The sequence below is a fragment of the Pipistrellus hanaki genome (genome assembly GCF_964339955.1).
Source record: "Pipistrellus hanaki genome assembly, chromosome: 3".
NCBI lineage: Eukaryota > Metazoa > Chordata > Mammalia > Chiroptera > Vespertilionidae > Pipistrellus > Pipistrellus hanaki.
In genome coordinates, this window is record NC_140505.1 from 165,914,413 (window position 1) to 165,941,970 (window position 27,558).

General features: G+C 39.2%; 1 protein-coding gene across 2 annotated transcripts in view; it reads left to right on the forward strand.

Moving 5' to 3' along the window:
• GRIN2B (glutamate ionotropic receptor NMDA type subunit 2B) overlaps positions 1 to 27,558 on the forward strand; it is a 413,432-nt gene that overhangs the window by 198,932 nt on the left and 186,942 nt on the right. The gene's annotated exons all lie outside the window — the stretch shown is intronic.

Here is a 27,558-nt window from a genome sequence, read left to right on the forward strand (position 1 = left end):
AAGCTTATTTTATCAACTCAAATAAATTCTGATCCTATTTTATGTTCATCCTCTCTAGCTCAAACTGTAGCACATAGCTCTGTTGACATAATTGATTTACAGGCACTGAAAAGCTAAGGTTTGACTCTAGTAATAATACACATACTCCGTGAGAGGGGTATGTGTGTGTGTAGTCACCTCAGATTTATGTTATAGTGTAGGAAGAATTGACTCACTTTGTCCATATTTTATTACACAAATATTATATTGATAGGGTCTTAGAGGGAACCTTAGAGGTCATTTAGTTCAGCATCTCACCCATCCTAGGAATCCCTGACATGTGGTCCCGAGACTCATTATGTTGGAACATTTCTGGTGACGGGGCACTTACTTGGATGGCCAAGAGAACCCATTCCATTCAGGTTGTGAAAGGTTTCCTTTGTATTGAGACAAAACCTATAATGCTATAACTGCCACTGGGAGAGTCATATTCTATTCTCTGATTTTATTTTTAACTATTATTTTTTTCTTCATGTGACTGCCTCCAGGTACATTATGATGACTCTCTGGCAGTTCTTGAGTTTTCTTTTTCAAATGAAGAAGCCTAAATTTCTTCAGCTGGTTCTCCAGTTCAGTGATTTTTATATATTTCATCAAGCTACCAATGATCAGTTTATCATTGTGTTCTGTTTACTGTTGAATACAATAGAATTATCAACTCCCTTGTTGAGCATGATATCCTTCTGTTAAAGTAGGGGGAGTTTGCATTTGCTGTTTTGACAGCCTGGTCTCCCAAGTTTACAATTATCTAAGGTTCAAAGTAATCCAAGCCTTCCCTGTACTCTCCTTGTACAATTGGTATTGAATTTAACCCAGTTCAGAATTTGTTTAGGCTGATTTCATCTTTGGCGCCACCCCTCCCTCCACATCTTTGCTATTCTTCCCAACTTTCTATTATGTGCATATTTTGTATATTGGTTGAACTCTTCTTTCCTATGTTGTTGATAAAAATGCTGAATTAAACAGGATTCAGTCAGGATTAAGCTTCCCCCCCCCTCTACCCTTTCATCAAGATTTCATAAGGAACTTTGTTGAGCATCCTGCTGAAATATTTGGCCACATCTGTCATCAGAAAATATTCCTCTCCAAGAAAAAGAAAATATAGGCGTACACCATGTGCACAAAATTGCTTCCCTTGTTGTTTTTTTCTCTCCTGTTTTGCAAGTTTCATGCACTGTGCTACTTATATTTCTTGGTAAAACCTGCTCTTAGAACACCTTTTCTGAGCTCTAAAAAATATATTTTTTTCATCTACAGATAATATTATACAACGTAGCTCTGAAAATATTTTTGTTCTTATTTCTGACTCTTGACTTTGTTCTCTATAAATTCTCCTGCCATGTAGTTGTGTAAATTCTTGTACTCTATAGACAATTTTATCCTTAATAGGACTGTGTTCTTTGGATTTCCTTCCCACCATTCTTCATGTATCCATTAATTCCCACTCTCCAGTCTTTAATATTCCCAGTTCTCCCAGCATCTACAGGGTTCTTTTGAAAGGATTTTTGGGAACCATTGTGCATCTGCTGTTTCTTGTAGTTGAAATGAAGCTATGGCTGGGGATGGATATACACCTGCTTAAAGGCCACATAAATAACATTCTATAATATTTGGAAGGGTAAATCATGGTGAATGCTTTTCTCTGGCTGAACCTTTATGGAATATTGGCTAGAATCCATGCATAGAGATAGAAGTTGCTTACATAAATGAGGAGACTATTTTTTTAAAAATGGCTCTTTGGTGAATAAGGAATTAGACACCAGGTAGATTAAAAATTGTACTTCTCACTGTGTCTGTACTTGGGCTGTACTTGGCTAAATGTTATCTAATTAGTTAAAGATACGGGATTGTTCTAGGTCATTATTTCTCCAACTGAGTAAAGGCAATGGCTGGGCAACAAGTTCCTAGAAAGAAAAGTTACTTGATGTGACAACATCAATGCTTTCTAGATACTGAATAAAAAATTGAAAACAGATGATAGTATTGAGAGACGAAATGGCAAAATAATGCTGGTGATGACAATAGCTAAGATTTATTTAAGTCTTTATTATGTTCTAGGTGTTGTGCTTTCTCATAACAATCTTATTATTAAATAAATAAGATTATTTAATATAAATAAATCTGTTATTATCACCCTTTGACATATGAGAAACTGAGGCACAGAGAGGTTATTTACTCAAGATTAAGTAGCTAAGAAGTGGTAAAGCTGTAAGCAGCTGAGTTAGGCAGTCTGGCTCTAGAGATGCACTGGCCAGTACAGTAGCCACTGATCACATGTGGCAATTGAGCACTAGTCTGAATTGAGGTGTGTTTTAAGTACAAAATACTGGGACCTGCAGATTTTATATGAACAGAAGAATGTGAATCATTCCATTAATAATTTTTATATAATCAATATAATATATTAATTATATATTAATATAATATTTTGGATATATTGAGTTAAGTAAAATAAAAATTAAATCACCTACTTATTTATTTTTACTGTGTTTAAAATTACATAAGTGGTTCACATTCTACTTCTGTTGGACAGTGCTATTATAGAGATTAACTTCTTGTTTGGAAACAAACTTCAGTTTTGGTAACATCCATTAAGTTAAAAAGCAATGAAGAAAGTTACAGAACAGAGCAGCTTGGTGAGTTGAGTTGGGTAAGGAAAGGAGGCTGTTTATAAGGGTATGTTACACTTGGAACCTGGAAAAGCCACAGAGTCAATTTTGGGCAACTTTGAAGTTATTCATTTCTACAGGAAATTAAGTGAAAATATTTGCTCAATAATGAATTGGTTTTCTAGAGATCAAAAGAAATCTCAGAGCATTGATCTTGTGCCAATATATAAAACCAAATGTGAACAGTCACTGACAGGGAAGGATGGCTTAAAATAATGGATTTCAGTGTTTTTACAACCGGGAGGACTGGGGAAAGATGGAATTATATTTTTAAGTCAAATAAATGGGATCAAGTAAAATCATTCCTGATGAACTGCCAGACTGAGGTTCATCTGGTGAGCACAGTATGGTTATGCAGTTGTTAAACTACAGTTGGCCCTTGAACAACATTGATGTGCATCGCATGGGTCTACTTATATTTGGATTTTTTTCAATAAATTAATGGTTGGCCCTTAGTACTCCCCATTTCACATCCACAAATTCAACCAACCGTTGGTGAAAACCAGTACTTTCCCATGGTTGGGAAAACATGAATGTAGAGGACCGCTGTAGGCATTGTTCTGTTTTATATATGGGGCTTGAGCATTCACAGATTTTGGTGTCTATAGGGAGTTCTAGAGTCAATGTTCCAAGGGTACTGAGGGATATCTCTACCCTCAGGTAGATGCTCAACCACTAAGCCATGCTGGAAGGGGAACATAGGAGAAAGGCTAATGAATCCTAAGGCTTTAGAAGAGAAATTACCCCAGGTGCTAGTGATAGAAAGATAACAAGTGATGTGGTACCATCTCTTATTTAGGGGTCTTTTATCCCAGTCACTGTGGATCTTGCAGCCTGATTATTCTTGTTCTGCAGAGGGCTGAGGGTATTGTGGAACAGTTTGAGCCACTAGGATAGTGACTTCCACCTTTCCTTTTCCCAACTTGACTTGCCGGTCCTGCAGTTTCCTGGCACAGGTGAGGCGGGCCAACATTGGCATGGAAAAGAATCCAGACACAGGAGGCTGGAAAGTATTGAGTGATCAGATGTAGATAGAAAGTTTGGTAGGTAATCACTTGAGAAAAAGAAGTGTTCCTAACAAAGTTGATGAGAGGAAACTCTTGGCTCCACTTCACTCTTATTCTTTGCCTCATATTTTACTCACTGCCTCTGTATCTATCTCTGGGTTGACTTTCTGTTCTTTGAACTAAAGGGGGCATTCCAGAGGTGACTGGGGCTGAAGCACCCATACCCAGAAGCTGTTCTCACTCAGGTTCTTCTTCTCTCCCTCCAGGTCAGGGCAGAGACAGGGCCACTAGGTTAATGGAATGGGGCTCAGGATGATCTTGGCTTTGAGTCCCTCTTAGGACTCCCATTAGTGTGCCCTTGCTCTCTCCTTCCATTTTTACCTCCCCCACCCTGCTCTCCACATCATCATGCATTTTGCAGAACAAACAGTAGAACTGAAGCCATATTTGTTCAAGTACACGGGTAGGGGATGAAAAGATTTGAAACTGAATATGTGAATTTTAAGAAGTTTGTGGGTCTCTTTATTATATCCTTTCCTTACTTTGATAATCTTGTTGCTCTCATTGTCTTTTACTTCTCTTCATTTTGTTCCCCATTTATCTTTCTGACCTCAAGTTTTCTGTTTATGTTCTTCTCTCTAATTTAATATATATTAATTCCTGCTCACCCCAAACCATAAACTTTTATTAGTACTAATCTAGTTCATTTTAGTTCTTTCCCATTAAAATGACAAGAAATGAAGTAGCACATGTGCACTGTAGTTTAAGTTTGTATTAATTTATCCCCTCTCAGTAATTTTCAAGGACTTCACACTTCCTATCTGTTTAAGTCCAAATTTTGGCAACCAAAATTCCCAGTTTTCCCATTTTCAAAATGGGAAGAAAAATATACATGGCTAATAAACATGAAAGATGTTTGGCCTCGCCATAATGAAAGATACGGAAATTAAAACAACAATGACATTACAGTTTTTACCTACTGAATTGGCAACAATTTTAAAGAATATATTAACTGTAGAGTATAGTGAGATCAGCACTTTCTTACACTGCTATAAGAGTCTGCAATGATATGACATTTTTGGGAAACAATGTGTAAGAATGTATTAATAACTTTAAAAAGTTCTCTTTGACTGATTCTCATCTAATTCTACTTCTAAGAGACTGTCTTTGTGACATCAGATATGTAGACAGAGAAGTGCAAACAAATATACATGTACTATTTCCTAAGCACTTACTCCACCACTATGCTAAGTACTTTTAAGGAATCATCTCATTTATCCTGTGAGATGCATAACTTACACATTTTGGTGACCCAGAGAGGCTAAGTGACTTGTCTAAGGTAACAAACAGCCTATAGATGGTAAGTAAAGTCCATTCCAACACGGACAGTCTTACCACAGAGCTCCTGCTTTTAACCCACCATGGACTAATGCAGTGTAACGCTTAATGCAGTGTAGTGCCTACCTATTGTATGATTTTTTTTGTTTACCTATTGCTCCTCTGCTAGACCCCATGAAAGCATAGGCAAGAATCTTCAGTATCTGTTCCCATTTCCAAACCCAGTTTCTGGTGTTATTTAGTTACTTGATAAATATCTGCTGAAGGGCTAGTCTAACTAAACCTTTATTAAAACCAACTCCTTACTTCTTTTGAACTGCTCCCACTACTCCAATTGGTCTCTCACCTTTTTTTCCCTTCTCCTTTTTTTTGGGGGGGGGGGACGCTTCTAGTTTTTATTTATTTAATTAATTAATTAATTAATTGATTGATTGATTATGGTCTCACATAATTGTCCTTATTCCCCCATTCCCATCCCAAACCCCTCCCTAGATATGTTCCTCCCTCCCTCCCCGCCACCCCCCCGTTGTCCATGGCCACTGGCTAGGCAAATATGTGTGCACACAAGTCCTTTGGTTTTTAAAATTTTATTTTATTGTTTATTACAAATAGTAGTACATATATCTCTTTTTTCCCCATTGATCTTCCCCCAGCGTCCCCTGCCCTCTGTCCACATGCCCTCATCCCCCTCCCCCACTGTCTTATGTTCATTGGTTGTGCTTATATGCATGCATACAAGTCCTTCAGTTGATCTCTTTCTCCCTCTCCCTAACGCTCCCCAGCCTTCCCACTGTAATTTGACAGTCTGTTCAATGCTTTACTGCCTCTGTATCTATTTTTTTGTTCATCAGGTCATAATGTTCTTTATTTTCCATAAGTGAGTGAGATCATGTGGTATTTTTCTTTCATTGCCTAGCTTATTTCACTTAGCATAATGCTCTCCAGTTCCCTCTATGCTGCTGCAAATGGTAAGAATTCCTTCTTTTTTATTGCAGCTTAGTACTTCATTGTGTAGATGTACCATAGTTTTCTAATCTACTCATCTGCTAATGGGCATTTAGGCTGTTTCCAAATCTTATGTATGGTGAATTGTGCTGCTACTCTAACCTTTTAAATACCTGGCAATAAAAATCATCACTATCACCCCTACTGTTGCCACTATCATCATACTTTTCCATGAAAATTTCTGATTCCTGATCATGTATGATCCCATCTTCTTCTTCTAAGCCCAATAACCTTTTTTAAAATCATTTTGTGATAATCACATTATTGTCACTTGTATATTCTGGGTGTCAGAACTGTAAATTATTTTTTTAAAATATACATTTTGATTGATTTCAGAGAGGAAGAAAGAGGGAGAGAGAGAGAGAGAAACATCAGTGATGAGAGAGACTCATGGACTGGCTGCCTCCTGCATGCCCCACCAATGGGGACTGAGCCCACAATCTGGGCATGTGCCTTTGACCAGAATTGAACCTGGGACCCTTCAGTCCACAGACCGACATTCTATCCACTATATCCACTGAGCCAAACCAGCTAGAGCTGTAATTTCTTTTTGATTAGGGATAATTTCCCATTATTTTTTGCATTCTTCTTAGTGCCTAGGTCAGGGTCTTTCATGTTGTTTGTTCTCAGAAGTGATTAAATGCATGTTATGTTTGTAGATGTAAATATAGAATGTCCCAAAAAATGTATATACAAACTTTGAAAAATTACCAGTTTAAAGGCAGTTTTTGTTAAAATACATTTCATTTTCAAAATTGAGCTATTGGTTGTTAAAGTGTGTATACATTTTTTTGGGATACCCTGTATAAGGCTAAGATATTCACAACATATGTCCCCCAACTAGAGCTCTTGATATAAACAAAACAAAAGAGAAAAACTTTAGTAAAGCTCTGCACTATTATGGCACCATTTAAAAAATTATATTTAATCTTTCTGCATTTGACTAGGAAAGATTGGTAACCCAGAGGGTGTTAATCCCTTTTGCTATGTTCCAGTTAAAGCCTGTAACAAGATTAAATGTCTGTTCTAGACTCAACAAATTTACTTCTTCCATTCATATTTCTCTACTTTACATCATTGGGATGAGTGTCTATGATAAAGTTGGCTTAGAATCATATTGGTTCCTGAGTATTGGGCAAATGAGTTATAATAAACTATTTGGATTTTCACCTTTTGTCTCATTACACTCCTCCCATTTTTTAATAAAATAAAATTCTGGGAAAATTAACTAAATTGGACCCAAAGCAATTATATCTTTATCTTATGTGTGTAACTGGTTTTATACCCATTTGTACCAGTAATCAGCTGAGGTAAAAAGCAGGGTTTTACCTTTAAAACAATTTACTATTAAAAACTCTGTTCTACCCATATAGCAGGAAAAGCAGTGTCACCATCTGAAGGTCTTTCTAATATCCATGCTAGATTATTCAAGAATTCTAGAAGTTTACTTAAACATGCGTCATCCTGATTTCTAGACCTCAGATGGACAGATGGAGAGAGAACCAGAAGTCTGAGCAATGTAATGGTAGATGCTGGCTTTTTTCTAGATTGTCTTGAGCTTGTAATGTTTCAGGTTACATTCATTTGCTCACCCACTGTTCTCAAGATAGGACCGTTGTTCCAGGATGTACATCTGGAAGGACCCCCATATTCAACTTGATGTGTTGAAACTGATCCTCCTCCATGACCTATAGTTACTATGTGGAGCTAGGTTCATGTAGCAGATTTCCGATTTTCTCATGGAGTGACCTACCATTTCCCTTTCCTATATCAAACTACTGAAGAGTTTCTAGTAATTTTGAAGGAGTTTGAGGCCATTGATCTCTTTTCTCTCAATAGAATCCTTGACTCATTCCCCCAGGGATCAATGTTGTTCATATCAAGAAGGATAATTTTGTATGCTCCTAAAGTCTTCTTTTAACACCTCCCCAAGGAGACATAATGCTTTTGGCAATTTCTGGGAAGAAGCAGATTTCCCCCCCAATGTTTTTCTTTTACTAAACAATGTTATATTCCATGTCACCATGACCCTCCTCATGTGTATTTTACAGATGGGTACACTGTTTGTATAGATCTCTCTGTGCAAGTGTGTGCATTTACAAGCCAAAGTTAGGTATTTTAAATAATATAAACATAAAATTTTAGGAAAACAAGAAAAATATAGGCATTTAAATAGAGAAACATTTGTCTCTTTAATAGAACTATAAAGTTTATACATGGCTGGATTGAAAGGAACGCACCAAGTCTGTGTCTGTGAGTCCTTAAGTGGGCACTGGTCATTTCTGAAGTTCCAATCATCCCTTTCAACCTAACGTCCAGTGGACTCTAGTTGTTCAAGAGTATCTTAGTATGAAATTTACCCACAACTGTAACCATAGCATAACTAGGCCCTCCCAGAGAACAGACCTAAGAGCATTGATTGGTGTAGGTAAGAACAAAAGTCGAAACATTGCTAAATGAGAAAATGTTAGAGAACTGGGGGTGGCTTTGATGTTGAGGAATGGCATTGGAAAATGTGATTATTTTTATAGATCTGTGAAGATATTTGGTTTGTGAAAGGAAAAAACTATCTGTTTCAAGGCCATTTTATTGCTTGTGATAGAAATGTATTGTGTGTTAAGTGATTCAGATATTTAGAATTATAATTTACTAGAGGCCCGGTGCATGGATTTGTGCACCGGTGGGGTCCCTTGGTCTGGCCTGCGGGGATTGGGCCAAAATCAAAAGTCCAACATCCCCTGAGGGGTCTGGATTGTGAGACCAGGCCAAGGACCCCACCAGTGCAGAATCCATGCACTGGGCCTCTAGTATGCATGTAAGATCTTTGGTTAATCTCTTCCCACCCTCCTTCCTCCCCCTTCCTTCTGAGACTCATCAGCCTGTTCCATGTTTCCATGCTGTGGTTTTCACTTCTGCATTGAGCATCTGTCCCTGGTGGTCAGTGTGTGTAATAGCTACTGGCCAGTTGGCTCCTTGCTTGATATATATATATATATATATATATATATAAAACTTCTGCCTTATTACTTCTTGCTCTTAGTTAAGGCATTGCCTCTGTGCAGACATGACTTAAATACTGCTTCTTTCTCAGTAAGAATTATTTTGCATACTCTATATATGTACCTAGAAAATTTTATATCCTAAAATTTTGATTAGCTGACATTAAATGGATACTTCAGTGGGTACACACTGGCTGATGAGTCATCAAAGAGAATTAAGGAAAGTGGGTGTGGCTAGTGGCCTGGGCATAAATTGGGTAGCTTTAGTCTTTTTTAATGCTCAGAACAAACCATTATATGCAAACTAGAGGCCTGGTGCATGAAATTCATGCACAGGTAGGGTCCTTAGGCCTGGCCAGCAATCAAGACCAATCTTTGGGGTGACTGGCAGGGCGATTGGGGGGGCCTCTGCTGGCACCTGCCTTGGCCAGCCTAGTGCCACTTGCTCACTGGGCCTGCCCCCCTGCCACTGCCGCCCCTCACCTCCCTCTGCCGGGTGACTGGCGGGATGATTGGGAGGGGCCCCAGTTGGCACTCATCTTGGCCAGCCTGAGGCATATAGGCTGGAGAAGCTCCTGCGTTGAGTGCCCCCTGGTGGTCAGTGTGTGTCATAGTGACTGGTGATTCCACTGGTTGTTCTGTCATTTGGTAGATTTGCATATTAGGCTTTTATTATATAGGATGAGCCAAAAGCTAATGATATTCCTAAATTTGGGAGAAGAACTCAGATTGGGGCTAGATAAAATATTCATGATGATTACATGGGAAGAAAGGATTAATTTTCTCTAATATAATGAAGAGGAATTGTGTCTGGTAAACTAAGGTAGCTTGATGGTAAAGAGCCATCAAAATGGCACATGCCAAACAGAATCAATGGAATCTCTTGCATCTGAGACCTGATGGTAGCTAGGAACAGTAGCTGAAGAAGGTGACATTTATGAGAAAATAGAACCAGTATCATCAATAGTGAGGTATTAATATAATGCTGAGTTGGTGAATGTTCTTCAGACATATAAAGAAGGAAGAGGCAAGAATAAGTCTCTTTGGCTTGAAATTTCAACAACTATTCAGTTAAGTGAATGACATTTTGTCATGGGAAAAATCAGTGGGAACCATGTGAAGATTTTACAAGGTAGAGTGTTTTCACAAATTCAGAAAGCGACATCTTGGGAGTCCAACTTGAAAGCTATGTTTGATCAAATACAACAGATGTTTCAGCAGTGAGGACCATAAAACTAATGATGAATTTGTCAACATAACCAGTTTATAAATATGTATGAAATAAAACTTTTCCTTGCTTACGTATTTGGTCATAATATGTAGTAAGTAGATTTATACTTAATGAATCTCAGAATTTACTGTGTGTCAGGCACTGTATTGGACACTCTCATGTTATTTTCTCATCTGATCCTCTTTACAACTATAGATATTAAGAATCAGCACTTTTGCTTTCTAAAGAAAAATGAGGGTTAAGTAAATTAAATAACTTGCCTGAAAATCATACTGCTAAAAAGTGTTCAGATTTGAATTTAGTTTTTGCTTCCAAATCCAGTTATTCTTCTATAGCCATAGTATTCTTCTTCTTCTTTGTACTTACTGCTTTGCTATCTTGTAAATCTTTCTTTTAAAACCATGTAAGTTTATAAAGAGCAAAATCTAAATTTTAGATTTTTACTTGGCGGCCATTATGAAGTGGCTAAGGGAAACAAGTTATCAATATCACAAAGAAGGTTGAAGTACCTGAAGATAAAACTCAGTGAGCAAAAGTTTGTATAAATGTCTGGAAGTCAGTACTCCTTATTCCTATCAACAGAAACCCATCACAAAATTTCTTCAGACCATTACTCTCAGGAATCAATAACACATATATACCTCTGTGTGTGGTTAAAATGGAGGAGTATTTGGTATGTGCTAATCCTAAGGGCTAAATTAATTTTTATTTAACCTTTAATCTTTTATACTAACAAGTAATTTTATGTAAGCTCCTCTTAAACACCAAATTTTAGTGAAATCTATTAAATCAGTGACTCTACAGCAGCAGTTCTCAACCTGTGGCTCATGACCCATAGGTTGAGAACCGCTAGCAGAGTCACCTAAAACCATTAGAAAACTCAGATATTTACATTATGATTCATAACAGTAGCAAAATTATAGTTATGAAGTAGCAACAAAAATAATTTTATGGTTTGGGGTCACCATAACATGAAGAACTGTATTAAAAGGTCGCGGCATTAGAAAGGTTGAGAACCACTATGTTAAATACTCTAAAACTAACCTTTTGACAACCACTTGGTCACTATTTTACAGAATACACTTAATATTTTACCTTTTTATATTCAGATAGATTAAGTTCTTTTGGAGGACAAACAGGTCAGTATGAAATGCCTGGCAATTCAGAAGAAACAGAACTCTCACTTGAACGAGTAGAGCCAGTTTTCCCATCCTAATTCTGAAGAATATGGGAAATGATTTGAACAGACGTACATAAGCATTATGTGCAACTTGAAAAAGTTGAAGACTGGGATGAATTTGGCTTAGTTCAGAGTATATTGATAAAGTACTTGAAATAGCAAGTACGATGGGAGAAATTTTATTTCTTGCAACTGGGTCTCTCTCAAGGATATCTTGGTCTGTATTTTAAAGCATGTTTCCTGTGCATCTGAAGACTTCTACTTTTGGCTTCCTCTGCCATCCCATAGCTTCTGTTTTATCATTGTTTCACAGTGCTCATGACATTGGTTTGCCATGGCTGCCAGTCAGTTTCACATTATAGATTAAATACCTGCCCATTCATTCTTTCATTGTGGACAACGAATAATAGTTAAATTTTTAGAAATGAGGAGATACATTTATAAGAGCAGACATTCAAACAAAATAGGCATTCAGATAAAATAAATAGCTCACTTTCTGCACTGTTTGATGTTGGCCTCCTGCTATAGGAACAGCCTTCCTCAGGGCTGAATAGAGGTTGGTGTGGGTTCTGGGGGCCTCAGCGTACATGGACACAGCTGTCTCATTACTGTGTGCTACATGGCTCTGCTCTTCATTATTTCCTATACACATGCAGTCTGCGTGCAATCTGAGGTACCTAACATCATTTACCAGCCTTATTTATTTACTTTATTTTGACACACAATTGCCAGCATCTTCATATTAATGCCCAATGAAAGAGGCGTGGTTTTGTTAGTATCTATGACATAGCTTGCTAAAGCAAAAAGGCTTTTCTCCAGGTAAACTGTAAATCATCAGGTACATTATTTGATGTTATCTCCAAGTAAATTGTACCTACTTGCCATGCCCAGTTATGCGTTAACCAGGTGTTGTGTACTGAATAAATAGCAATGGCTGGATAGACGGAAGGACAGATAGAGGGCTGCTGTCAGTGTGTAATCTTGCCCTTTCGGGGATGTGCCTGAGAACATGGGACAGTGTGTACTGAGTTCTGGGGTATCAGTGCAGCCAGCTTGCCATCCATCTCTAGGACTGCTTGACAAAAAGTCACACTTGAATGAATATCACAATCAGCTAGTGGACGAGAACTGAATGGGAAATAAGAGTAGGGACTTGGCAGACAGGGTCTTATGTGATTGGCTTTGTGTTACTTGAAATGATTGGTCCAGCCACCCTTTTGCTCCAACAGTCTCTGGCCAGAGATGAAGCCCAATTCTTTCCAAGGTGAAATCAATCTAAGAGGACATTTTCCTCATGAAAACTGGGAGCTGTAATTTCCAATGATGATGCTATAAATCAAGAAAATAGTACATGCAACTCATGGTAGCCTTTTTATTTTTATTAGGCTCTTTTAAAAATGCTATATAATAAAAGCCCAGCAACCAAATGGTGGAATGACCAGAACAACCAGTCAAACAGTTGCTATGATGCACACTGACCACCCTGAGGGAAGATGCTCAATACAGGAGCTGCCCCCTGGTGTTCAGTATACTACCACAGTGGGAGTGCTGATTGACTGACCAGGATGAGTGGCTGCTCCTGCTGTAAACCCTGGGCCAACAGGCAGGAATCTGGGCTGCGACTGTTGTCTCCTCACTCTGGCTCCTCTTCCTCACTCCGTGCCACCTCTTCTGGACACCTACAGGCTGAGCAGCACTGCTGCTGCTGCTAGGCTTGCAGATCTTACCCCAGATGCTGGGAGATGGGTTCGTGGCCACCGCAGGACTGAGGCCTACTCTGCAGCCTCTCAGTGCTATTGTCCCTGGGCCTGGCCACAACCGGGTTCCCTGGAGAGGCGAGTGCTCTGGCTCCATGGAAGATGCCTGACCAGGGAGCAGCTGCTTAGAGGGCAGGTCCACAGCCATTCAGCTGACCAGTTGAGCAGCACTCCCATAATGAGCCAATCCATTCAGGCCACACACCCCACCAGTGCATGAACCTGTGCACCGGGCCCCAAATATATATACATATACATATACATATACATATACATATACATATACATATACATATACATATACATATACATATACATATTGATTTTAGAGAGGAAGGGAAAAGGGAGAGAGAGATAGAAACATCAATGATGAGAGAGAATCATTGCTGGATTGTCTCCTGCATGCCCCACACTGGGGATTGAGCCCACAACCAGGAATTGAACCGTGACCTCCTGGTTCATAGGTTGATACTCAGCCACTGAGCCACACCAGCTGGGCTTTATTAGGCTTTTTTAATTGGTAGGAGCAAACACCAACTAAGTTGTTTCAAACAAACAAACAAAGCACAAAACAAAAACAAAATACCAGGCAATTTAATATGAGATGTGTCTGGAGAGAGTTGGAAAGCTGTGAGGAGGAACTAAAACCCTTCTGTGGTTCCCATGATTGGCTACCTGCTGGTCTCTCTCAGGGATATCTTGGTCTGTATTTTACTTATTTATTTATTTATTTTTTAAAAATATATTTTATTGATTTTTTACAGAGAGGAAGAGAGAGGGGCAGATAGCCAGAAACATAGGTGAGAGAGAATCATCGATCAGCTGCCTCCTGCACATCCCCACTGGGGATGCAACTGCAACCAAGGTACATGCCCCTGACCGGAATCGAACCTGGGACCCTTCAGTCCACAGGCCGCTGCTCTATCCACTGAGCCAAACCGGTTTCGGCTTGGTCTGTATTTTAAAGCCCTTCCATGTTGTACATCTGAAGAATTCTACATTAGGCTTTGTCTGCCATCCTGTAGCTTCTGCCTTATCATTGTTTCACAGTGGTCATGACATTGGTTTGTCATGGCCTCCAGTCAGTTTTACATTCTAGAAGAAAGACCTGCCCATCCTTTCATTGTTTTTGGTTCAGATTCCTGAGAGAGGTTTGATGAGCTGGGCTATGTTCTCTAGTTGGCCCAGAGTTCAGGCACTAGCCAGTCTAAGGACGGCTGCTTTGTTCAGGTACCTACTTGTGGCTAACAGTACCTGTGCTGTGCAAAAAGGGGCTGAGCCTGTGGGCAGGGGAGGTTAATCTAAGAGAAAAATTGGGCATGACGAATGTGATTATCCGACATATCAAAGAAAGAAGCTTAACTGATTCTGCCTTTAGAAATCACTCACTGAGCAAGATGGAAACGCTCTTCCAGAACATATTTATTAAATACAGCCAATGTGGTATCTGGAGATTTTTACTGTGGCCAAAGCAGGAGAATCTTGACATGTATTCATGAGGGAAATGAGGGACACATCTGGGAGTTATTCTACCTTACAGTAGAAAATAATTAAGAAGTTGAGAGAATTAAGGAGATGAACTTACTCTTTGTCACCAAAAATCTGAATTTTTTCCACACTATAATTTCTTTACTGATTAAGGTATTACATATGTGTCCTTATTCTTCCATTAATCCCCCAACACCTCTACTCATGCCCTCATCCCCTCTTGTCTGTGTCCATTGGTTAGGCTTATATGTATGCATACAAGTCCTTGGTTGATCTCTCCCCTTTACCCCCATCCTCTCCTATCTTCCTTCTGAGTTTTGACAGTCTGATCTGGTTCTGTTTTTGTTAATCAGTTTATGTTGTTCATTGTATTCTATAAATGAGTAAGATCATGTGATATTTATCTTTCTCTGACTGGCTAATTTCACTTAGCATAATGCTGTACATCTACACAATGGAATACTATGCTGTGGTAAAAAAGAAGGAATTCTTACCATCCAACAGCATGGATGGAACTGGAGAGCATTATGCTAAGTGAAAATCTGAATATTAAAAATTTTTTGTAAAAAGGTGACTGATTTGATGGAGTTCCTTGGTAGGAGGTCTTTTATGGGCTCTGTCTACATAATTTGTTATCACCATTGTGGAACTCATAATTATAAATACAAGAAGATATTTCCTTATAAACCGAGACATTATTCCTTTTTTTTAAATATGTGTGAAGCATAATCTGCAAACTGAATTGCTGATTTCTAGTAACTTTGTTAGTAAGTTGTTATATATGTAACCAACATAAGCATCAACATAAAGACACAGATATTGTGTCCCACCCCATTTACAACTGGAAGCACCTCTAGTTCAGACTGTGTCTACTTTTCTTTGGCAAAATGTGAGAAACTGTGTTACTGTGTTAACACTCAGGGAGTCCATTGCTACTGTCTGGTAATTTAATTTCATGGGGCCAAAAATATAAACAGATCTTAAGCTATACCCTTGATTTTTCAGTAAGAAAATAAGAAAGAGAGAACATTATGTTTCTTCAATATACATGGCTGCAGTTTTGAGAACTGATGGTATTTAGGTAGTTATCTATGTATTTTTTTTAAAAAAATAAATGGGGCACCAGCACTAATACATTGAGCTGAATAAAATTTGGTATTTGGCTATTTTTGTGAGATGCTTGGGTTTACACTGCATTCCCAGGCCATCTCTTTATAAGAGCACTAAAATAATTGATTGATCTCCTGGCCAATTATTGAAAACCATTGGAAGGCCAAAGGGAAAAGGCCAATGTAAAGAAATAAAATACATTGAAAGAAGGGAAAGACTAGGAATTGTCATTCCCCTAGCTTTTCTGAGGGAACACGGAAAAGAAACCTTAACAAAATCAATCTGCAATCATTTGAAGAGAAGAAGGTTTTTTAACTAGGTAGTTTGACTTCATAAAGGACAGTCCTGTCCTACTAATCTAATCCTTTGAGATGAAAATGAAAGGCTGGGTATATCAAGGAGAAAGATTTGATATATAATTTCATTTAGACTGTGGAATGCCTGAGTTAGTGGGCATCAGCGGCTCATTGTCCACCTGAGGACAGATATAAGACTGAGTTCAAGACCAGTATCACTTATTTCTATCCACAGCCTGATATTTGGATTGAAATGCATGGGAGCTTCATTTGCTCACTTCATAGAGCTGATGAGAGAACCAACAAAGAAAAAAAAAATAGAAAGAAGCTTTAAATATATAGCTGCGCAGCCATACTGCTCTTCGTTCTCATCATTTCTATGACACACATTCTAAACTTCATGTTATCATTTAACTTAGGAAAGTCATCAATTATTTTGTATAATTTGGTCTTATTTTCCAATTAGCTCACCCTGAGGATGGGGATGATGACTTACACCTCGTCTCTACCTCCTATAGCACCTGATAGGCATTTAATAAATATTTGATTGATTAATAAGCAGTCAATAAGATCATAAAGAATTGGTTGTATGATGTCCAATAGAAAAATACTGTATTGCAACAGTATGTGCCAAGTCCCTTACTAGTTAGCTGCACCAGTGTGCTAATGTTTGTATGCTTAAGGAGTGAAGCTTAAGGAACTCATGAAAATGATCTCTGTACTATTAGGCAGGGGTTCAACTTTTACTAGATGACTGTAGTTTACACTTAAAACAAGGAGGAGTAGATGGTTCAGGTGGGAGCTGTGGCAGTGACCAAAGCTGAGGGTGTGTGGTACAGTGGCTGAGTGTGTGCACTCTGAAGTCAGACCTAGCTAGATTCTCAAACCAGCAGTGACCTCGTGTGAGTTGCTTAACTTCTCTAAAGCTCACTTTCTCAATTGGTGAAATGGAGAGAGTAAGTAATAGGGTTTACTTCATAGGGATATGAGAATCAATTGACATAATGCATCTATAGCACCTAGCATACTGTAAGCAACTCAAGATTGTAATGCAAAGCATACTGAATTAGGAAAAAGGGGAGCTGTTTCACACAAGATTATGACAAAACATCAGTTTGGTTTAGTTCCATAAAAGTTTTGAGGGCCTGTTATGTGCCTTTCATGAAGGAAGTCACGAGGGCCAAAGGGTTTAATCTGCAGCATAATGCAATCAAGATACACACAGGGAATGTTCCTCAAAGTCAGGATTGCTGGACCCATTGGCCTATGTATGTGAGAAAAGTTGTGGAATTTTTCTCAAGGACATAGAAAATAATCTAGTACCACCTCACATTCTCTCTCCCAAACGAGTTTAATTGTGGTGCTATTATGACCTGGGTCAGTATCATCTCCAGACCCTCTGGTTACTGTCTATTCTTTGAGATCTTGAGCTGTCATTACTTAATAGTTTAAACTGTGCCTAAGAAAGATAAACGAATCGGCACTTTTCAATAGTAACTAGCTAACATCAAAATGTCATTGCTGAGCCATAAGGATGCCCCCATTTTGTTCAGTTAGCAGAGATCAGAATTCACAGCTAGCTAATGTGAGTCTGATAGCTTCAGCCGTGATGAGGCTGTGTCTAAGACTCACACTTGTCTGGGATGATTCATCTACAGGCAGAGGCCCTGCTGTGAAGGATCCAGATTAGAGATTAATAAATGCTACATCTGATTGTAACGTAGCTCTGTCCTCCAGAGAGTCTGCTGAAGGTGGGTGAAAGGATAAGCGCTGAGCTCCTTTGTGTTTGAAATGCCAATTGGCATTTTCCTTTAAAGAGTTCTTTTTTTCTGCTTGCATGCTTCCATCAGAGGAAAAATATTGAAGTGAAATTCTGTGAACTGTAGAAATGTTGGAGACTACAGAATGTAGTGTAAAAACAAATACTTAAACTTCAAAATAAGAATGAACAAATGGGCCATCCCTTAACTTGTCACGTTCTTATTTACAGGAAAGATCTTACCAACTTTGATATCTCCCTTGAGCAATGGCTGTTGGCCATCCCTGCTTGACCGCTTCCAGAGTCAAGCTGAGATATTGACAGCATTTCAGCTTCCCAAGCCCTAGAGTGGGCTAAGAATGGAGGCCACTGAGGACATTCCAATGGGGTCTTTATCTGTGGAATGAAGACTATGGGAAAGGGGAGAACAGATGGAAGAAGGGCTGCAGGCTGATACCAGCAATGAGCACATGCTTCTCAGGAATGTTGATGGGGTTGGTATTGCTAAGTAAGAGGGATAGGCAGGGCCACAGAGAGAGTGCCTCGACTGTGTGACTGTGTTAGAAGCTTGGTCCCTGGTATTCTGTATCTTCTAAACCAGGGGTGGGGAACTTCCTGCCCGGAGGCCATATATGGCATGACAAATCATTTGGTCTGGCCTTGCCAAGGCATTAGGGATAATTTAAACAAATTTTTGACCAAATATGGCAGACTACTTTTTAAGTTGGTAATTTTGTATGGCCTGTGAATGATGTTATAACTATTCAAATGGTCCTTGGCAGGACAAAAGCTTCCTCACACCTGTTCTAAACTAGCTATTCCTTCTTTGTATGGATAAAGAAATGAATATGCTATTTTCTAGGAATATGGTCAAAATTGTATGATAAAAATAGTTTTAATGTTCTCCCTGTGTTAGGCTAGGAGCTGGGTAGCAGTTCTAATAGATTGTGTTTTACTTTCAATAATGAGATTTCACCCACTCATGACCCCAGAGCATCAGGGAGAGAAAACGAAGGGTACACAATGGAAGTCTGAATTCTTGAAGATTATTTTTTAGTGTTAATAGCCAACAAAATGAAATATAGCAAAAGTAATAGTTTAATAATTCTGGAAGAGGGGATCAATTTTCAGTATAAAATGAACAAAGAAAATCTCAAACTTGGATGCAACCAGTCAAATACTGGAGGCATACTGATATCTAACCTGAGCCTAGGGAGGGTCAGAAGGCTGGGGAACACTGGATGTAACCTTGCCATAAGGCTGCCTGCCACAGGGTGGGGGCCAGCAAACTGCAAGAAACCAATTTTAAACCAGGTGACCCACTTGGCATTATTCAGACTGGTGGTGCATGCAGGGGTTTGATATGCCAATGGACAAAGCAACATAAACCTGTTGGTGCTAGTAACATGCTAATCACCTCATAGTTCAGGGCAGGAAAGGAGAGCCAGATCTCAGCTGGCACCTGCAGATATGGGGAGCAGGGTCCAGCATCAGGGATGTTCGCAGTTTGTCAGAGGCTGTGCGAAATAGTTACAGGTTCTGAGTAGGGCTCCTCATCCATCCAACAGAGATGGAATAAAACAGGACATGAGGAAGAACCTTATTCCTTTGGATTGGGAACATGGCCAGCCTGTTGGGAAGGAAGGGTTCTGGGTGGGCATGTTCGCACCAGCCAGGCTCACAGCAGGTATACCAAATACTGGGCTTACATAAACACTGATATAGATGTGGGCATTTTATAGGATAAAAGGAAAGCCAGCTTTGGATGTTGAAGAGTCCTGGCCAGTCATGGTTTAAAGACTGGAGGGCATGCCAGTTCTAAGTCCTACAGTGGTGCGAGGCCAAGACAGGCAGGTGCTAACAAGCTGTGAAGATGTGTATATGTGTGTGTTTTTATCTGCTTTTGTGTAATTTTGTTTTCATTTCTGAAGCCCTTCAGAATGTGTTGCCTCTTTTAACTGAGGACCAAATTTGGTTTGGGAGATGTGAATACATCCAAAGCTGCGCTGATTGTAACAGCCACACTTCGCTTACTGTGAGGAAATAGTGCTCAGTTTTCCAATCCCAGGACTTAGGAAAACCGACCCCTGCACCTTCTTAGAAAACTTCCCTTTGCCATTGAAGACAATGGCTTGCTAACCTGTGATCAATCCCTGAGCAGGATTGATCCAAATTGTAAAAATTCAGTGATGGTTCACCTTTTTGTGTAGAACAGGGATAGATGGACAAAGAGATCTTTGTTTTCCAGAAACCCATGTGTGTGAATCAGTATCTAGAAATGGGCTTTTGTTATTTTTAGCAGCAAACGAGGTGCTAGCACTCATAGGTTGATCAAATATGAAGTGCATTTTCTACCCTTTCAGCTGGCACCTCCTCACTTCTCTATTCCCATCTGTATATGAATGTGATGTTCTGATCAAATACGTATGAAAAGATGGGAAGGTTAATTTATTGGAGACAAATATAAACATCTCTATTTTGAAAAATGCTGCTAGTACATCAAATCCCATCATGAGCTTGTATTTAACCCTATTCTTTGATAATTATCACCATTCTTCTGTAATCTCTACCCTCTCAGCCTAAGTTAAATGAGAAGATTTTTGATGGCATGAGCAGTTTTGGATTTCATATTTCACACATAGCAAAAAAAAATTGTTTTGTTTTTCCTAGATGATATGGTTTAGTTTTATGATGGCTTTCTTTTTATCCTAGAAAATGCCCAGATCTGTATTAGTGTTGAAGACACTCGACTTTGTAAACTTATCTAAATAAACTTCATCTGATGTTGATAATACTATGGACTAATTAATTCTGCTAGTTTCATTTTTAAGTTATTTTTTTTGATCCATCTCATTTTTTTCCAACTGCATCTATTCCCCTATCTTCTTCCCTTGTGTTTATTTAAAAATACATTTATTCAGTCACAGACTTGATTGTTGCTGAACTTAACAGCTTGCTGTTTTATAGAAAAGAACCTCTTAATGAAAATACAAGTCAGTTCTTCTGAGAGTTGTTTTGATATGCATAATGGAGCGGGCCATTTAATTTAAGATGAAATGAAATAACCTTGTTAGGGTTTTGGCAGTCCCAATACCTTACAGAGGAGCACAAACTCATTCCAGAAGTTCTCTTGGTATTCTCTAGGCCCTTTGTTCTCTGACTTTAATTCTATAATTTACTTGGGTATCCTAGTGAAAGGGGATCTGTCTTTTTGTTCTTCCCCTCTTATTGCCCTATCTGTTGCTTATAAGCTTTCTTCTTGCTGCAAAATTGTCTCTGAGACCCAGAATAGGAAGAGCCTTGTAGGCATTCTCAAAGTGAATACCTTTAGATTATTTCTCAACTGTGGCTTAAAGTTGGTGATTGAAGCACATCCAAAAGGGAGACTCAGTCAGTGAGGAAAATGGGGCAAATTCAAGGAGAAAGCAAATTTATCTTCTGAAAGAACAAATATGAAAAAGAATGCTGGCTTCTGCTGGGAGTTGGTTAGTCATCTCAGAATGGCTCTTAAACTAGCCCAATCTGCTTGAATTTCTGTTCATGGGCTTTTGAAAATCCAGTGTGTTCTCCTTTGTATTCAAAGGTGTGTGTGTGTGTGTGTATGTGTGTGTGTGTGTGTGTGTGTGTGTGTGTGTGTGTGTGTGTGTGTGTGTTTAAAGGGTCTGGCATTTAACAGACAGGAAAGATCATGATTCTCCACCAGTAAGCTTCCATTGAGTGTTTCAGTCATGATACTTCTGATAATGACTAGACTGGAGAACATCAGGCATTTTCTGAATCTTGCAAAGCATTGCTTACAAAAGTCAGACATGATTCAAAACCAGCAGAAATAACTAACACCAGCCTCAGTCACCTGAAAAAGAGACAATGTGGAGTCAGGATTTATAATCACCAAAAAGAAAGTTTCTTGAAATTAAGTGGGGAGAGAAAAACCTCCCGTTATTTGGAGAGAGGAAAAAGATTTTGTCTTCCATATTCTGCTTCCATTCTGAGCTCAGTGTTAGAGAACTAAAGAAGTACCCAGACTTCTCTGAGGGCAGCCAAGGTAACCCGGTCCTCTCACCCCATCATTTCCACACTAGTCTTCTGAATCTGGTGGTAGTGGAGAAAGTTTTCAGCAAAAGCCTAGCAATTCTAGCCTTGCATCAGACACACAGATCCCCCTCTAACTGAAGTTAGAAGGAGAACACACATATTTTCTTTACTCTTGTACCAGGAGAAGAGTCTAGAAAGAAAACCAGATTTATTTCATCTAGATCTACATCAGTCCTAGCAGGATCATAATCCCTCTGATGTTATAAAGTACTAACATTTGAATAATGTGAAAGACTTTATGATACAGGAAAGACATAATCTCAATTGGATAACCAACAAAGATAAATCAGATTTGAGGATTATCTAGTTGCAACATCAATTACCACATTATTTAATTCAACAAATACCTGCTGAGAGCCCACAATGGGCGAGGTAGGCCTCTTTCTAGGTGCTGAGATATAATAATGTACAAACAAATAATAATCCCTGCCCTCTTGGTATTTAAGCTCTTATTGGGAGAAGCAGTATGTTCATAATAATTATATAAAATAAGTACTTGTGTAGTCTGTTAAATGGTGATAACTACTATGGCAACAAGAAAAAGTGGACTAGGCTAAAGGCGTTAGTGTTCCCCTGCAGGGTCAGAATTTGTCTTTGTTGAGAAGGTGAGGTTTTAGCAAAGAATTGAAACAGGTGCATGTGTTAGTCCTGAGGATTTCTGGATAGTTGGAGGAAGAGTATTTTGGTGGGGAGGAAATTGCTAGAATAAAGGTTTGGAGCAGGAATGTGTGAGTATTCTGAGGCTGAGGCAGGGAGGACAGTTAGGAGGCTCCTGAAGTAGTTGGGTAAAGGATAATGGTGAAGTTTGTGAAAAAAGGTTGTGTTCTAGATACATTCTGAAGGTCAGCAGTCAAGGTTGAGTGATCGGATAGAGGGTTCCAGAGAAAGAGAGGAGTTGGATCTGGAGGGATAGCATTGCCTTTAACTGCAATGGGGAAGGCAGAGTTCAGCTGGGGAATGTTGGAGATGTTTCTAAAGATATCTACGTGGGCACGCAAAATAGGCAGTTTGATATAGAAGTCTGAAGTTTTGGAGAAAGTGTGGAAGTGTTTGGCATATAAATAGGATTCAAATGAGGAGACTGGATGATATATCTGAGGAGGTGAATGTGGATAGGAACAATTTGAGGGCCAAGGATTGACGCTAGGCACTCTAGCTTCAAAAGCTAAGAAGACAGAGGAGGGACCAGAAAAGAAGACAGAGGGACAGTGGCTAGTAAGGTAGGAGGAAAGTCAAGAAATGGGAACCAAGGGAAGAAAGCATATCTAGGTGCGAGTGACCCTTCAGCCATGCCAATGCTACTTATAGGTAAGGACTGCAGATGTGTGCTGGAGCTGGCAGCATCAGAGTAACCTTGCCTGTCACAAGAGGAGTTTTAGTGGAGTAGTGGGGTTGTAAGTATGGTTGAAATTAGTGTAAGAGAGAATGGGAGAAGAGGAAATGAGTACAAATGATGTTTTTAAGGGATTTACTGCAAAGAAGAGTAGAGGAGCGACCAGTACCATTTTCTGCCTCTCTGGCTGGCTCTAAGGAGGACCCCCTCACATTTTATACAAGTGCAGTTAATATATAACTATTCAGGCATCCTGCATTTTTATGAAGTAGATTTGTACCATCAGCATAGAACTTTGGAACCAGATGATATTGTCAAGGTCATTTCAGTTAATCTCTCACCTAATAAAGGAATCTTCCTCATAATACTAATACAACACTTTTTATACATTATTTAGGAATGATAAAGCATGATGCCTGCTTCTGAGAAACATATATTTTTAGTGGGAAGAAGCAGGCATATATGCTTCCTGTGTGATAAATGTTATGATAGAGGCACATACAAAATATTTTGAAAGCACAGGGGAAAGAAAACGAACTTGACTTGGGAAAGTTAGGCAAGACAATATGCATAAAAAGTTGACATCTAAACTAGATATTAAAGATGAGCCTGACATTTTCCAGACAGAGTGCTGGGGAGAATCCCTTTCTAGATGATAACCCAGCTTCCATTTGAATGCTTATAGCTACAGAGAGCTCACTGCATTATGAGGCCAATTCCATTTTAATTAGCTATAGTAGTTGCAAATCCATTCTTATATTGAGCCAAATAATTCTTTCTAATACTCCTACTCATTAGTCCCAGTGTCCTCCTCTGGAACTGATGGTCAAAGTCTTATCTTTCTACCATATAGGTCATTTCTGTATTTGAAAATAGATATTATGTTCTCTTTTCAGTCGTCTCTTTCCATGTTGCAAAAAAAAAAAGAAATGAATAGTCTGAGGTTGGGTTCCCTGGGAAGGAGACTCTGGGTCCGAGGTAGGTGGACAGGTGGTTCATTAGGGAGTGCGTTTGAGATCAGTGCTATGAAAGGGGAGGGAAAATGGGCAGGAGTGGGCAGAGGGAAGGTGGAGGTGCAGTGCAGTTTTAATTGGAGCTCAAGCCAACCTATTGGGGGTTCAGAGCTTTCCAGAGTTTGAACAAGGATCAGGTCTTTAATTCCATGACAACCAGTCATTGGGCCAGTTTACTCCAGCCTGAAGGCATGATTTTGGGCAAGATGTTTCTCTCTGCTGATGCAATCCCCCAAGTGGGCTGGTGGCTGAAACCTATTGACAGGACATTTTTAGCAGCTGGAATCATTAGTCCTTTATTTATGAAGTGAGTCTTTAAGGAATCTGGGTGATGCAGAAGAATGTAATGTACTATTAATTCTTTTGACAGTTATTTTCTGAGGTAGATAATACAATGCAAAGGTACCTGTATTTTTGTTTCTTCTTATTAGAAATCAAACACCATGAACATCAAAGTGATGGGGGTTCAAGATAATGATGAGGTCTAATGTGCAATTGAACCTTTCCTGGGCCAATTGCTCATCTCAGTTATGATGGCCCTTTATGTAGGAACACTTTAAAAATACTCTCCAGGCAAGTTGAAGAAGTACATTCATGTAAAAAATGTGACTTGGACTCTTTTCTAGGAGGAGGAGACTGCTCCAAGACCCCATGCACAACACACTAAGTGGGGAAGCATAGTGAGCTGCAAACTGAATTATATCCCTGTCCTTCATCCCAGAAGATGACACTTACTGTGCCAATCACAGTGCATGCCGGGTGTCTGCGATGATGAGTGTGTGACCAGCAGTCCTTTCCACTCCCTGCATACATGAAGATTGCTCTTTGATTTGTGGCAGTGGCCATAATTTGCAAAGATTGTCACTGCTGGCAAGTTAATAGTTAGCCCAAAGCTTTGTTTAAAAAGGGCCGACCCATTCCCGATTATTGTACACCAGATTGCGGTGTCAACTAAGTTAATAACAAGGGACCACATATTATACCAGGAAACATTTGCCAAGGCTATAACTCTGTCTCTTGATGTCTGTTTGGCTTCATTCATCTCCTCTTGATGCTACAGATAACATTGTCATAATAAAGAATTCTTATTTAATGAAGATTGTCAAGATAAAATGGTGGAACTGGACATTGATGGGAGCAGAAGATTCAGAAAAAGGGTGATTGTAGAGGATGATAGAATTAGAAGTAAGGTGAGGATGTGGTAGGAGTGGGATGAAGCCACATTATTTTTTCTCTTTTCTTACTTGTACATTGGCTTTCTTCACATAATAGCTGGCAGTTTCTTTAGGAACTCATTTGTAATTGTGAAAGAGTTTTAACAGAAGACTAAGAGAGGAGAGGGGCAGGTTGGTATATAATAAATTGGTTTTCTTTTCAATTCAATCTCATTAGCATAGGCTCATTTACTATGGGCGTTTACTGTCAAGGTTAACTTTCCACGTGTATTTGAACCAGCAGTGGTTTCACTGTAGGGAACTATGTGGGTGATGGGACATGTTCATTTATCATAGAATGGATAGACTTTGTTTACAATTGGGATCCCTTTTATCCTAAGCTTGTACATTTAAGGTAAGGTATATTTGGAAGCCTTTGCCACTTTGTTATATCTACTGGGCTTGTGAAAACTCAAGTGATAATATGTCTCATTTGAGAATCACCCAAATTCCCTTGAGCTTGGAGAATAACAGGAAAAACAAATGGCTATTTATTTAAAGTGATAGCCATTCTGGGAGGGTTGTTCTGTTAGTCTCCTTCCTGTCCTGTTGTGCATCTCTATAAGCCCCCTGACAAGTCTTGGGAATAATTAAGCGTTATTGTTTTGTATTCCCACTATATCTTATAACTAAGGATAAGGTAAGCTTCACCAGAAGACCAATTCTTGTATTGCAGTAGGAAAAAATCAGGAGCAGAGGCTGGCCACAGTTTGGAATATGCACACATGAAATTATTATTTTACTCCAAATTATTCCCACTTGCCTATCCACCCAATCTTGGTGCCCACACTCTCTATATTTCTGAATTGTAGGGTCCAAAGGGGCTCCTCTTTGACCACACAGTTAAGCCAGGGGAGGAAGCCATGATAAGCATCATTTTACCCTTAGCAGAAAGAATCGTGCCCAATGACTAAGCATCTACTGTTTCATTCTGGATAGCCTGTGGGAAATGTGAAAAGTTCATGCCACACAAAGCATCCGTAGTGCTGGCAGAGCAGAGGGGCTGGCAGCTTTCATTGCCAAACCAGGGTCTTTGGACACCAGGTGGATATTTCTCAACCTGCATTTTTCTTTCAATAGTGGGTGCTGCCAAAATTCTCAGCAATCTCTCAGCTGTACAACAATATGCTCCCAAACTAAGAAGAGAGAGAGAGAGAGAGAGAGAGAGAGAGAGAGAGAGAGCGAGCGAGCGCCTGGTCTCTTGTAATTGCACTTGGAAGCTCTAGTCTGGGCGGTAGAAAAACAGCCACGTCGACGAAGACTCTTTTGTTATCCTGAATTGTTATAAAATGAAAATGAACCATCAGATAGAAGAGATGTTAGAGGCACTGACTAAGAAAAGGGATGCCACCACTCAGGAGGAGGTCAGAGGAGAATGGATTGACAGAGGAGGACAGGGGTCTTCATTTTGTGGGTTCAGATTCTTCCAGCTGAATGGTAGATAAAATGCAAGGCTTGACATCTCAGGACAACAAGAGAAATACAGCTTTAGATGGGAGACATTTAAAATAGCTCCTTCCTCAAAAGGGAAGAAAGAAAATGCTCAGAATTGACAGAGGTGACACATAGGTCAAACCAAGACCTGAAGTGTTATATATGTAAGAGAAAGAAAAATCTGCTGTATGTTGTTCTAAATAAAACTTAATCACGTAGGAGCTTGGATACAAGTCATTCTAACTTGTGTCTTAGATATACTGTTTGAGCCTTCCTCTAACTTGCATATCTCATGATCAGAATAGAAGGTAGAGATAAAACTAACTGTGCTACTGATTTAGCACATATACCTTTATAGAAAATATACTGACCAATCCTTGTGCTATATGTGCTTCTTCCTGATACTCATACTGGGGGTGACTATCCCACCTTCATAGGTAGGCTTATGGTCTTTTGGATCATTCACTCTGACTGAGGGATACACATCCACAACTGAGAGCCAAAGAGGCTTGAAAAGTGGGAAGTGTATGCGCATGAACATAAACCTGACCTGAGTTGACATGAGGCCATTTATAGACTTTAAAAAAAAAT